This window comes from Carcharodon carcharias, chromosome 14 (assembly GCF_017639515.1).
Source record: "Carcharodon carcharias isolate sCarCar2 chromosome 14, sCarCar2.pri, whole genome shotgun sequence".
Taxonomy (NCBI): domain Eukaryota; kingdom Metazoa; phylum Chordata; class Chondrichthyes; order Lamniformes; family Lamnidae; genus Carcharodon; species Carcharodon carcharias.
In genome coordinates this window covers 393,593-407,158 of record NC_054480.1, presented here as the reverse complement: position 1 = coordinate 407,158, position 13,566 = coordinate 393,593, and the positions used below count along the sequence as shown (strand labels likewise).

General features: G+C 43.8%; 1 protein-coding gene across 9 annotated transcripts in view; it reads right to left on the bottom strand.

Annotated features, from left to right (window-relative positions):
• Positions 1-13,566, bottom strand: part of LOC121287274 (tyrosine-protein kinase HCK-like) — a 44,188-nt gene that overhangs the window by 25,406 nt on the left and 5,216 nt on the right. For 2 of the 9 annotated variants that reach the window (XM_041204997.1, XM_041204991.1), the window contains exon 2: positions 6,326-6,454. The exons of 4 other annotated variants lie outside the window; for them this stretch is intronic. The gene's annotated coding sequence lies outside the window, so the exon portion shown is untranslated. Of the gene's footprint in view, positions 1-6,325; positions 6,455-6,505; positions 6,683-8,898; positions 8,934-13,566 lie in introns of those variants that run through there. 3 more of the 9 variants (XM_041204993.1, XM_041204998.1, XM_041204995.1) reach the window with 2 other exon arrangements.

Genomic DNA, 13,566 nt, shown 5'->3' with positions numbered 1-13,566 from the left:
GGAGGAGCTGTAGTCGAGGTAGCTGTGGGAGTCGGTAGGCTTGTAATGGATATTGGTGGACAGTCTATCACCAGAAATTGAGACAGAGTGGTCAAGGAAGGGAAGGGAAGTGTCAGAGATGGAGCATTTGAAAATGATGGAGGGGTGGAGATTGGAAGCAAAATTAATAAATTTTTCCAGGCCCCGACGAGAGCATGAAGCAGCACCGAAGTAATCATCAATGTACCGGAGAAAGATTTGTGGGAGGGGGCCAGAGTAGGACTGGAACAAGGAATGTCCCACATACCCCATAAAGAGACAGGCATAGCTGGGGCCCATGTGGGTACCCATAGCCACACCTTTAATTTGGAGGAAGTGACAGGAGTTGAAGGAGAAATTGTTCAGTGTGAGAACAAGTTCAGCCAGACGGAGGAGAGTAGTAAAAAACAAAAAAACTGCGGATGCTGGAAATCCAAAACAAAAACAGAATTACCTGGAAAAACTCAGCAGGTCTGGCTGCATCGGCGGAGAAGAAAAGAGTTGACGTTTCGAGTCCTCGAAGGGTCATGAGGACTCGAAACGTCAACTCTTTTCTTCTCCGACGATGCTGCCAGACCTGCTGAGTTTTTCCAGGTAATTCTGTTTTTGTTGTGGAGGAGAGTAGTGGTGGGTGGGGATTGTTCGGGCCTCTGTTTGAGGAAGAAGCTAAGGGCCCTCAGACCATCCTGGTGGGGGATGGAGGTGTAGAGGGATTGGACGTCCACGGTGAAGAGGAGGCGGTTGGGGCTACGGAACTGGAAATTGTTGATGTGACGTAAGGTGTCAGAGGAATCACGAATGTAGGTGGGAAGGGACTGGACAAGGGGAGAGAGAAGGGCGTCAAGATAGCGAGAAATGAGTTCCATGGAGCAGGAACAGGCTGACACGATCGGTCTGCCGGGACAGTTCTGTTTGTGGATTTTGGGTAGGAGGTAGAAGCGGGCTGTCCGAGGTTGGGAGACTAGCAGGTTGGAAGCTGTGGAAGGAAGATCTCCAGAGGAGATGAGGTCAGTAACAGTCCTGGAAACAATGGCTTGATGTTCAGTGGTGGAGTCATGGTCCAGGGAGAGGTAGGAGGAAGTGTCTGCGAGTTGACGCTCAGCCTCCGCGAGGTAGACGTCAGTGCACCAGACAACAACAGCACCACCCTTGTCAGCGGGTTTGATGACAATGTTGGGGTTGGACCTGAGAGAATGGAGTGCAGTAAGTTCAGAGAGAGAGAGATTAGAATGGGTGAGAGGAGCAGAGAAATTGAGACGACTAATGTCGCGCCAACAGTTCTCAATGAAAAGATCAAGAGAAGATAAGAATCCAGAGGGAGGGGTCCAGGTGGAGGGAGAATATTGGAGGTGGGTAAAAGGATCCGTTGAATGGGGAGAGGACTCCTGCCCAAAGAAGTGAGCATGGAGACGAAGACGGCGGAAGAAGAGTTCAGCATCGTGCCGAGCCCGAAATTCACTGAGATGAGGGCGTAGGGGTATGAAACTAAGTCCTTTGCTGAGCACTGAACGTTCAGCTTCGGGGAGGGGAAGGTCAGGGGGTATAGTGAATACACGGCCTGGTTTGTTCTGCATCAGGAATCTCAGCCAGCGCAAAACCAGACTATTTCCAAATGGCTTCATGCTGAAGAAAAAAAATAGAATCATCCACAATTTCTGCTTTGAGACATTTAACCAGTGCTCCCTATGGAGTGTGCCCAGTGTATGGTGGCAAGGACAGGAGCAGCTGGGTAATGCATTCCATAATCAACCAGCCTGCCAGAATTCGCTATGTAGACTTGCTGATTGTGAGAGATCTTAGAGGGATGGAGAGGACCCCCAGCAAGATTAGCACCTCTAGCAGAGGAACTGGCAGCAAAAAGTGAATAACAAAGGAGGGAGATGGCAGCTTTCAAAAGATTAAATTCCTGTAAATTGTGTGAACAATGTGTAATTAGAGAGGGGGAGGAAATTGAGAAACAGCTGGAGGGGATGGGTGGAAGGGAGACAGAGAATGGGAGAATTGGGAGGGAGCAAAGTAGGCCAGAGGGAGGCAAGTGTACAGGAATGGACAGAGGGAGGCAGGGGTGTGATATACAGGTATGGACAGAGCGAGGGAGGGAGAGGGAAGGAGAGACAGGGGGAGGCAGAGTGGGGAAGGGGAGGGAGGAAGTTTAAGGAGGGGGAGGAGAGGGAGAGTGAGAGGGGAAGGAGGGAGTGAGGAATGAGATGTAAAAGGGTTAACTCTAAGACTACTCTAACAATAGCTACTGAGCATGTGCGTAAGGAGCTATATAATAGTGATGTCACACAGAAAGAGAATGAGGAGATTCTGAGAGATGAACAGTGGCTCTGTCCTAACGCTCTATAATCCTGCACATTGTTAAATATGTAAATAACGGTTACTTTGAATAAGGCTCGTTGTTGCCAGTCAAATCTCTTGCTAAGAGTTAGATAACCAACATCTGCCAAGAGCAGCCAATGACTGATGGTGGCAATTGTGATCATAGCCACAGAAAAGCAGTGTAAAATGGCAGAAAACAGCCTGAAGAGAAACCCAAAAGCAGCAGAGAGCAGCAGGTGAAGGGCTTTGAGGCCTACCTGGTCATTGGACCAAAGAGAGAGAAACCATGAGGACAGCCCAGTGGCTAGCACGGAAAACAGCGCAGGAAATGGGAACATCGACCCAGGGTGAGCAATGAATTCTACCCGACCTCTCCCAGAATCGTTCCAGAGGACCCCACACAGAACAAGTAATGGCAAAACAGAAGAAAGCATTTCACTCATTATTGAAGTACTTTGGATCTCACGAGTAAGACTAACAAGGATCAGGTTAGTATCTTGTTATATGTTGTCTGTAGCATTGCAGATGATGTGCTGGCCAGGCAGGGGCTGAACAAAGAGGTAGCCTCCGATGAAAATAGAAACAGAAATACCTGGAAAAACTCAGCAAGACCTGCAGCATCGGCGGAGAAGAGCACAGTTGATGTTTCGAGTCCTCATGACCCTTCAACAGAACTAAGTAAAAATAGGAAAGGGGTGAAATATAAGCTGGTTTAAGGGGGAGGGGGTTTGTTGGGACAAGCAGCCAGTAATAGGTGGAGATAACCATAAGATGTCACAGACAAAAGGATGAAGAGGTGTTGAAGGTCGTGATATTATCTAAAGGAATGTGCTAATTAAGAGTAGAAAGCAGGACAGACAAGATACAGAAACTGTTGTGATAGCACAATCAAGTTTCCTTCATGGACTTGATCTGCTTGGCACACATCATCTGCTGCGTCATAACAGGAGTTACGAATGGTGCTGAACATTGTGCAATCATCAGCGAACATCCCCACTTCTGGTCTTATGATGAAAGGAAGATCATTGATGAAGCAGCTGAAGATGGTTGGGCCGAGGACACTACCCTGGGGAACTTCTGCAGTGATGTCCTGGAGCTGAGGTGACTGACCTCTAACAAACACAATCATCTTCCTTTGTGCTAGATATGACTCCAACCAGCGGAGAGTTTTCCCCGATTCCCCTTGACTCCAGTTTTGCTAGGGCTCCTTGATGCTACACTCGGTCAAATGCGGCTTTAATGTCAAGGGCAGTCACTCTTACCTCACCTCGGGAGTTCAGCTCTTTTGTCCATGTTTGAAACAAGTCTGTAATGAGGTCAGGAGCTGATTGGCCCTGGTGGAACCCAAACTGGATGTCACTGAGCAGGCTTTTACTAAGCAAGTGCCACTTGATAGCACTGTTGATGACCCCTTCCATTACTTTACTGACGATCAAGAGTAGACTGATGGGGCAGTAATTGGCCGGGTTGGATTTGTCCTGCTTTTTGTGTACAGGACGTACCTGGGCTAATTTCCACATAGGCGGGTAGATGCCAGTATTGTAGCTGTACTGGAATAGGTTAGCTAGGGGCGTAGCAAGTTCTGGAGCACAGGTCTTCGGTACTATTGCTGGGATATTGTCAGGGCCCATAGCCTTTGCAGTATCCAATGTCTTCAGCCGTTTCTTGATATCATGTGGAGTGAATCAAATCAGCTGGAGACTGGCATCTGTGATGCTGGGGTCCTCTGGAGGAGGCCAAGTTGGATCAACCACATGGCATTTCTGGCTGAAGATTGTAGCAAATGCTTCAGCCTTATCTTTTGCACTGATGTGCTGGGCTCTCCCATCATTGAGGATGGGGATATTTGTAGAGCACCTCCTCCAGTGAGTTGTTTAATTGTCCACCACCATTCAGATCTGGATGTGAGGACTGCAGAGCTTATATCTGATCCATTGGTTGTGGGATCGCTTAGCTCTATCACTTGCCGCTTTTGCTGTTTGGCACACAAGTTTTACAGCTTTACCATGTTGACACCTCATTTTCAGGTATGCCTGCTGCTGCTCCTGACATGCCCTCCTGCACTCTTCATTGAACCAGGGTTGATCCCCTGGCTTGATGGTAATAGTAGTGTTGGGGATATGCCAGGCCATGAGGTTACAGATTGTAGTTAAGTACAATTCTGCTGCTGATGGCCCACAGCGCCTCATGGATGCCCAGTCTTGAGTTGCTAGAACTGTTCGGAATCTATCCCATTTAGCACAGTGGTAGTGCTACACAACACGATGAAGGGTATCCTCAATGTTTGTCTCGACAACAACTGTGCAGTGTCCTACTGAAACTGTCATGGACTGATGCATCTGCGGCAGGCAGGTTGGTGAGGATGAGGTCAAGTATGTTTTTCCCTCTTGTTGGTTCTCTCACCACCTGCCGCAGACCCAGTCTAGCAGCTATGTCCTTTAGGACTCAGCCAGCTCGGTCAGTAGTGGTGCTACCGAGCCACTCTTGGTGATGGACATTGAAGTCCCCCACCCAGAGTACATTCTGCACCTTTGCCACCCTTAGTGCTTCCTCCAAGTGATGTTCAACATGAAGGAGCACTGATTCATCAGCTGAAGGAGGGCAGTGGTGGGATTTGAACCCTGGTCCCCAGAGCATTACCGTGGCGACCCAAGTCCAGTGACAATACCACTGTACCATCACCTCCCCGCAAAGATACTGTAATGGAGAGGTTGCAACTACCAAGACCATATCTTGTCCAGACAAAAACAGGTATCATCCTAAGAAATAGGAATGCCTAGTTCATTGAACAAGAAGCCATTATCTGAATGGGTTGCACACACTAATCCACAGGAGGAAACTATGACTTTAGAACCAATAATGATGGAAACAAGAAATAATGATCCTCAGAGAATGAGTTTGGAGCAACAGATCAACAACCTCAAAAAGAACTCCATATACGTTCAGGGAAATTGGTGAAATCATCACAAAGATTATCCCTCTAAAAACAGAAACTTTGGGGGGGCAAGGTGTAGAAGGATATGTACATAGCATGTAGAGATAAAGACTTGGGGGGGGGGTGATGTAAAGGGTTAACTCTAACATTATTCTAATAATAACTACTAAACGTGTGTAAGGAGCTATATAATAGTGATGTCACACAGAAAGAGAATGAGGAGATTCTGAGAGAGGAGCAGTGGCTCTGTCCTAACGTTCTATAATCCTGCACATTGATGAGTATGTAAATAAAGGTCACTTTGAAAAAAGCATCTTTGCCTCTAGTCAAATCTCTTGCTTAAAATAAGACACTCAACATTTTCCAGGAGGGAGACAGAGAGGAGGGTTGGGAGGAGGAGAGGGAGGGTGAGGGAGGAAGGTAGGCAGGGTGAATGAGGAGGGGTAGGCAGGGCGAATGAGGAGGGGAAGGGAGGGTGAGGCAGAGAGGGAGGAATAGGAGCACAGGGAGAGAGACAGGAAAGAGTGGCAGGAAGAGAAGGGGAGGTCAGTTGGCAGTGGGGTGGCTTGGAGCCAGTCTGGGTAAGTATCAGTGGAGAAACACGCTGTGAGAAGTGGTTGGAGGGAAGAATGTTGGAGAGCAGCTGGGGTGGGAGGGAGTACAGGCTCAGTGGGAGTGCAATGAGTATTGGACAGGGAAAGCCTCTCAATCAGAACGGCTGTATCTTTGACAATATTGCAGTCCTAAGCTTCTCTGCAAAATCTCGTTTCAAGGTTGTGTTTTGTTTGAGTATAGCTCTGTAGAGGAGGTTTTATCTGCATTAAAGATTCTTATAAATGCAAGCTGGAACTGCTGCAGTATTTACACAAACTCATTACGTCTTTCTAGAAGCAGATTTCTCTTTTGGCACTGTGCGTGAATGTCAAAGTAATTATGAAACTAAAATGGTTTCGGGGCGTGTTCAAAGATTAATTATACAGAAAGAGGGCTACATGGATGATTAAACAAGACAATGGGATTGCAATAACATGTTGAATAAACAATTTTAACCTGTTACTTCCAGGTCCCATTGCAGTTGTGCAGAATTCTCCCATTTTTACACCTTTTTCTTAACCCAAGTAAGCAATGGGTTCTTTGATTCCAGATCTGATACAATCTCCACTGGATATTCTCGAGTCACTGCATCAAACCAAACAGAATTTAAAGGACTGAATATCACTGTAAACTTACTGTTGCTTTGCTCCTGAAATGGGATCCAGTACAGTCTCAGATGTTCCGGTGAATAAGTGCCAGAACTAGCCCAAATCTTGACACAAACAGCTCACACATTAACATTCGAGTAATGGCTAGAACTAAACCTATCTTATCAACATACAGAAAGTGCAAAGGGCATCAGTACTTAGTTTAGGCGGAAGAACGCGACAAATTTCAGAAGGTGTGTTTCTGAACTTAGCAAGCACTCAACACGGGTAGGGAAGCTAGCAGAAGTTTCTTGAAGCAGGGGTCCATTTTTCATCCCTTAACCCAGCAGGGCACCATCTATAGAAACCAGACTTGGTGTGTGATCTCCACTCAGACAGTTCCATTACTCAAGATTCTTAGAAGAGGTCAGGTTGCTCTTTATAAAAAAAAGGTAAATTGAACTGGCCTCTTAATCTTCAGTGTGGAGAGCCTCTTAGCTCAGATGGCTAGCATGTGGTTCAGATTAACACCAACAGCGTGGGCTTCATTCCCGTTCTGGCTGAGGTAAACTTGGGGCCTACATCCTGCTCCTGAGAGAGGAAGGCAATGGTAAACCATCACTGACAAAAACTGCCAAGAAAATAGCTCAAAATGAAACATCAGCCTGCAATGAACCAAGGACCTGCTTTCGGGCACAGCACACATAAATGAAGGAAACCCTCACTGTGTGGAAAAAGGGCTGCGTTAGCACTGTGTAATATCACACAGGCTCAAAGATAAAGGCCGGCTGACAGAGCAGGTGTCCAGTGATGTGGAAAAACCCGTTCTGGCTATTCTCACGGAGCAGGACTTGCTGCTGTACAGCGGTTTACCACAAACCAGAGAGAGTTTGAACAGCCCCAGCTCCAGGCACCCACTCATAGCAACCAGGTCAGGTATAGCACTGCCTCCTCCTGGCTGCCGTTTGTAATGCCAGATGAAATAAGATTAAAGGCAGGGCACAGTTTTGGCTAAGATGAAAAATGCTTTTATTGCTCGGTCCTTCAGAGGGCAGCTAAGAGTCAACTACACTGCTGTGGGTCTGGAGTCTCATGTACATACGAACATATATATATATATATATATATATATATAGCAGCAGACGAAGGCTATTCAGCCCCTCTTGCCTGCTCCACCATTCAATAAGATCATGGCTGATCTGTTTGTGTTTTGAGTTCCACATTCCAATCTAAGCCAACAACCTTTAGATTCTTGTTACGCGAGGACCCAAAAAGCAGGACAAATCTAACCAGACCAATTACTGCACCATCAGCCTACTCTCCATCACCATTAAAGTAATGGAAGGGGTCAACAACAGTGCTATCAAGCGGCACTTGCTTAGCAATAACCTGCTCACTGACGCCCAGTTTGGGTTCCGCCAGGGTCACTCAGCACCTGACATCATTACAGCCTTGATTCAAACATGGACAAAAGAGCTGAACTCCGAGGTGAGGTGAGAGTGACTGCCCTTGACATCAAGGCAACGTTTGATCGAGTGTGGCATCAAGGAGCCCTAGCAAAACTGGAGTCAGTGGGAATCGGGGAAAAATCTCCACTGGTTGGAGTCATACCTAGCACAAAGGAAGATGGTTGTGATTGTTGGAGGTCAGTCATCTCAGCTCCAGGACATCAGTGCAGGAGTTCCTCAGGGTAGTGTCCTCGGCCCAACCATCTTCAGCTGCTTCATCAATGACCTTCCTTCCATCATAAGGTCAGAATTAGAATGTTCGCTGATGATTGCACAATGTTCAGCACCATTCACGACTCCTCAGATACTGAAGCAGTCCATGTCCAAAAGCAGCAAGACCTGGACAATATCCAGGTTTGGGCTGACAAATGTCAAGTAACATTTGCACCACACAAGTGTCAGGCAATGACTATCTCAAACAAGAGAGAATCTAACCATCTCCCCTGGACATTCAATGACATTACCGTCGCTGAATCCCTCACTAGCAACATCCTGAGGGTTACCATTAACCAGAAAATGAAATGCACAAGCCATATGAATACAGTGGCTACAAGAGCAGGTCAGAGGCTAGGAATAGTGCAACAAGTAACTCACCCCCTGATTCCCCAAAGCCTGTCCATCTACAAGGCACCAGTCAGGAGTGGGATGGAATGCTCCCCACTTGCCTGGATGAGTGCAGCTCCTACAATACTCAAGCTTAGCACGTCCAGGACAAAGCAGTCACTTGATTGGCACCACATCGACAAACATTCACTCCCTCTACCACCGACACACAGTAGCAGCAGTGTGTACCATTTACAAGGTGCACTGCAGTAATTCACCAAGGCTCCTTCGGCAAAACCTTCCAAACCCATGACCATTACTATCCAGAAGGACAAGGGCAGCAGATAGATGGGAACATCACCACCTGCAGGTTCCCCTCCAAGCCACTCACCATCCTGACTTGGAAATATATCGCCGTTCCTTCACTGTCGCTGGGTTACATCCTGGAACTCCCTCCCTAACAGTACTGTGGGTGTAGTTACATCACACGGACTGCAGGGTTCAAGGCAGCAGTTCAGCACCACCTTCTCAAGGACAATTAGGGATGGGTAATAAATGCTGGCCCAGCCAGCGACGCCCACATCCCGTGAATGAATAAAAAAAACTTAAGTTTTTATAAAACTAAATTAAACATTTATTAATAAGAGAAATGAGTTTTAAATACATATAGATGTACTAATTACTATGATAACTTCTAAATCCTCTAATCAATCTAACTCCCAGTTACACTTTCATTAAGGCAACAGTAAGACACAGATTTTAAAAGACCCAGGCAAAGAAACATGATGCTCTGAACAATGTCAAATTCAAAGTGAGTTTTCTTAACTTCGGTCCCTTGAAGACAGCAATTTGAGGCATAGATGTTGAAGGCTTTTTCATAATTGTAAGGTCTTAAAATGCCTTCCCTTATAAACAGTCTTCTCTCCTTTACACATATTTTCCTCTTTGAATGCAAGTCCCCATTGTTTCACTATGTCTTTTTATCTTCCTGATAATAAAAGCCTCTCATAGCACTAAGTTTTACCAGTAACCTTTAGGAGAAATAAACACACTCTTTCTAAACTTCACCTGACTAGGTGACACATTTCGCTCCCTCTTTGAAAACAATCTGGTCTGGTTTATTTAAAATTGCAAATGCTCCCTTGACAGCTATGTTTCTAAACTTTGCCATGTTTAACCAGTTAACATTTCAAACCTAACTTCTCTTCTTACATCAAAGTGCCCAATTAATTCAATTAAGTCTCCCACACACACACATATAGACACATCCCATTATTACTCTATTTTACAATAAATTCCAATAATATTATGAGAATATATCTTCCTGATATCCCCCTCCCTATTGAAAAATGAACCGTCATAATTTAGAAAGGCAGCTTCATTTTTATTAACCCATCTTATACTATCTCCCATACTTATCTATATACTGACACTATTAAATACCAGATGCACGGATTGAACATAACAATATACATATACAAATCCTTTGTGTCAACAGAAATCATTCCAGTTCAGAGTCCAGGTTTTTAAATCTCCAATTTTCCCTTTAAGTGTCAAACTCTTTATCAAGCATCTGCGATCAGATTTTCCTGTCCAGCAACATATATAATCTGTAGATTAAATGGCTGCACTTCTGTCTTGAAATTTGTCCAGAAACTTTAAAGGATTGTGATCTGTATAAAATTATTTCAGACGAATCGTTTGCCACAAATTTCAAAATGCTGCAACGCTAACACCACACCCAAAGTCTCCTTTTCGGTCGTTGAATATCTTCTCTGTTGTGCGTTCAACTTCCATGAAAAATACCCCATCGGTTTTTCAATTCCAGTGTTATCTTCTTCTAACAGTCCGGCCCCAATGCCTATATCGCTTGGTCAATGGCCAACTTAAATTGCTTGGTGTAATTGGGTACTGCCAAAACTGGTGTCGTATCTAATACAGTTTTCAAATTGTCAAATACCTTCTGACCCTCCTGTGTCCATTGAAACTTGTTCTTTTTTAATAGCTCAGTCAGTGGAGCAACCAGACTGCTAAAATTTGGTACACATTTCTGATAAAACCCATTCATGCCCAGAAAGCTCATAATTTCTTGTTTTGTAGTAGGCACAGGGAAATCCACGATAGCCTCCAGTTTCACATCTCTCGGAGCTACCTTAGCATGTCGAACAGAATGGCCTAGATACATAACTTGCGCTTTTGCATTTTCACTTTTAGCCAAGTTCATCACCAAATTAGCTTCTTGTAGACAAGTAAATAATTCTTCCAGGTATTGTAAATGCTCCTCCCATGTAGGACTGAAAACTGTCAAGTCGTCAATATAAACAGCCCAATTGCTCAGACCTGCAATTACTTTGTTTGTCAGTCTTTGATATGTTACTGGTGCATTCTTCATACCAAATGGCATGACTTTAAGCCGATATAGTCCATTTGGCATCACGAAAGCCAATATCGCCTTTGCTCTCTCCGATAACGGTACTTGCCAATATCCTTTTAGCAAGTCAATCTTTATGATAAATTTTGATTGTCCCACTTTCTCAATACAATCCTCCAACCGTGGTATAGGATATGAATCACTTTTAGATAGTCTACATAGTATTTGTGTTCCATCTGGTTTCGGTACCAGTACAATAGGCGAACTCCGGTTACTGCAACTAGACAATGATATTATTTTGAAGCATGAAATCAATTTATTTTTGTACTTGTGATGACTTTGCCAGGTTTAATCTATAAGGATGTTGACTTACCGAAGATGCAACTTCTACAGACACATCATTTATAGCTAAATCTTTCCTCCCCAAATTATCTCCACAAATAGCTTTGTGTGACTGCAATAGCTTTTCAAAATCACTGACACTTGTCTGGAAGGTAATTCAATATTACATTTGAATTTTCAACCCCCTCATTAACTAATTTGATTGGAGGAAAATCAATTTCAGAGTCCTGTACTTCTACCTCTTTCTCCTCATCTACCCCTACTAATACCTCTTTGTTCGTCTTCCCTGTCAAAGTACTTTTTAAGCATACTTACATGACACACCCTCTACTTCTTTCTTCTATCTGGAGTAATTATTAAATAATTTACTTCATTCAATTTCTTTTCAATCCTGTAAGGCCCACTAAACCTTGTCTTTAATGAATCGCCCAGTATTGATAACAGAACTAGCAGTCTCTCTCCAGCAAAATTCCAAGCTGTAGCTTTCCTGTCTGCCCCACTTTCATCACTTGCTGTGATATCTTTAAATGTTCCCTAGCCAACTCACATGCTCTGTCGAATCTCTCTCTGAAGATCTCTCTTTGAAGTTTGATAGGTAATCGAGGAGTAGCTTCTGAATTTTGACCCAGCAATTTCCCATAAATCAATTTCAGTGGCCCAATTACCTCATGACCATAGACTAGTTCGAAAGGATTAAAACCAGTCGATGCATTAGGAGCATCCCTAATAGCAAATAACAAGAATGGAATTCCCCTATGCCAAACCCGTGGATAATCCTGACTGTACGTTCTCATCATAGTTTTTAGAGTTTGATGCCATCTTCCAAAGCCCCTTGTGACTCAGGATGATAAGCTGTTGACTTAGATTGTTTTATTCCCAAACTGCTCATTACTTCCTTAAACAGCTGTGACACAAAATTTGAATCCTGATCTGATTATATTTCCTTAGGTAAACCATATTTTGTAAAAGATTTAGTTAACTCGTCCACAATCTTCTTTGTTGTAATGTTTCTCAAAGATATTGCTTCAGGAAATCTGATAGAAGCAGCCATTATTGTCAGTGAGTACTGATTTCCACTTTTTGTCTTGGTGAGGGGTCTGACACAATCAATCATAACCCTAGTAAAAGGCTCTTCAAATGCTGTTGTTGGAATTAAAGGTGCCAGCTTAATCACTGCTTGTAGTTTCCCTATCACCTTACATGTGCGACGTGTTCTACAAAATTTGACTACACCCCAATGCAATCCGGGCCAAAAAAATATTTTTTTTTCTTCGCTGGTGTCTTTTTAATTCCTAAATGCTCCCCTATTGGAATTTCATGAACTAGACTCAGGATCTCATTTTTATGCCCAACCCCAATCTGATGCACCTCCCTCCAGCTTCCATTTGCTGAAGCATGACAAGGCCTGAATTTTCTCATTAAAATATTACCCTTAAGGTAATAACACTCTGGAATACATTTTGCCTCTGTTTCTGAGTAAGCTGTCTGATATAAATACTTTATTTACAAATCTTTTTTCTGTAATCCACCAACTGCCTTGATTTAAACACTTTAGCTGAATTGTCCTCTAGTCTTTTTCCTGAACAATGTTATCAAACACAGTGTTGGCTAATTGGATTTCCACATCGTCTTCCTGCCTTTAAATTGCCTGTCCTTCCTGTTTTTCTTGTTTCAACATATGAGCCTATCTCGTTACCACAATCTGCAAACAATCCAGGATGCTCTCTGCAACATTTCTGTTGAAGACACCCCTACAGGCTGCTCAACTACCATAGGCATCACCCAGATTTGTGATCCAGCTATATCAGAATAAATTGAACCTCCGCAAAAGGCAATTTTTCCACTAATTCAACAATCATCTCACCCGTTTTCTACTTACTCTTTAAATTTACCTTCCACAAGGTTTAGCATTGACATGAACCTCACTTATCATCACCTGTTCCTGCAATACTCCCTCTGGACAACAAATATCACTATCCCATAACAGTAAGCATTGACTAGCCCCTGTGTCTCTTAAAATTTTAACATCTTTACCTACTCCACCCTCTACACATGTAAAGAATTTCCCTTCATACACAAAATCTCTAAACATTTCTGCAACCTGCTCCTCAGAATTCTCTTGGGTAAATTGTGAACACATTCCCGCTTCTTTACCTATCACTGATTCTCCCTGTTTTACCTGTACACAAACCACTGTTTTTTCCTGTGCCTGGAGCTCAGAACACACAGTACTCTTACTTCCAGTACTTTTCTGCAATTCTATAATTCCAACAGATTTTCCATGCAACTTCAAACACATCGATTTCATTTGTCCAACTTTATTACAATAAAAACACCTCAATTTTA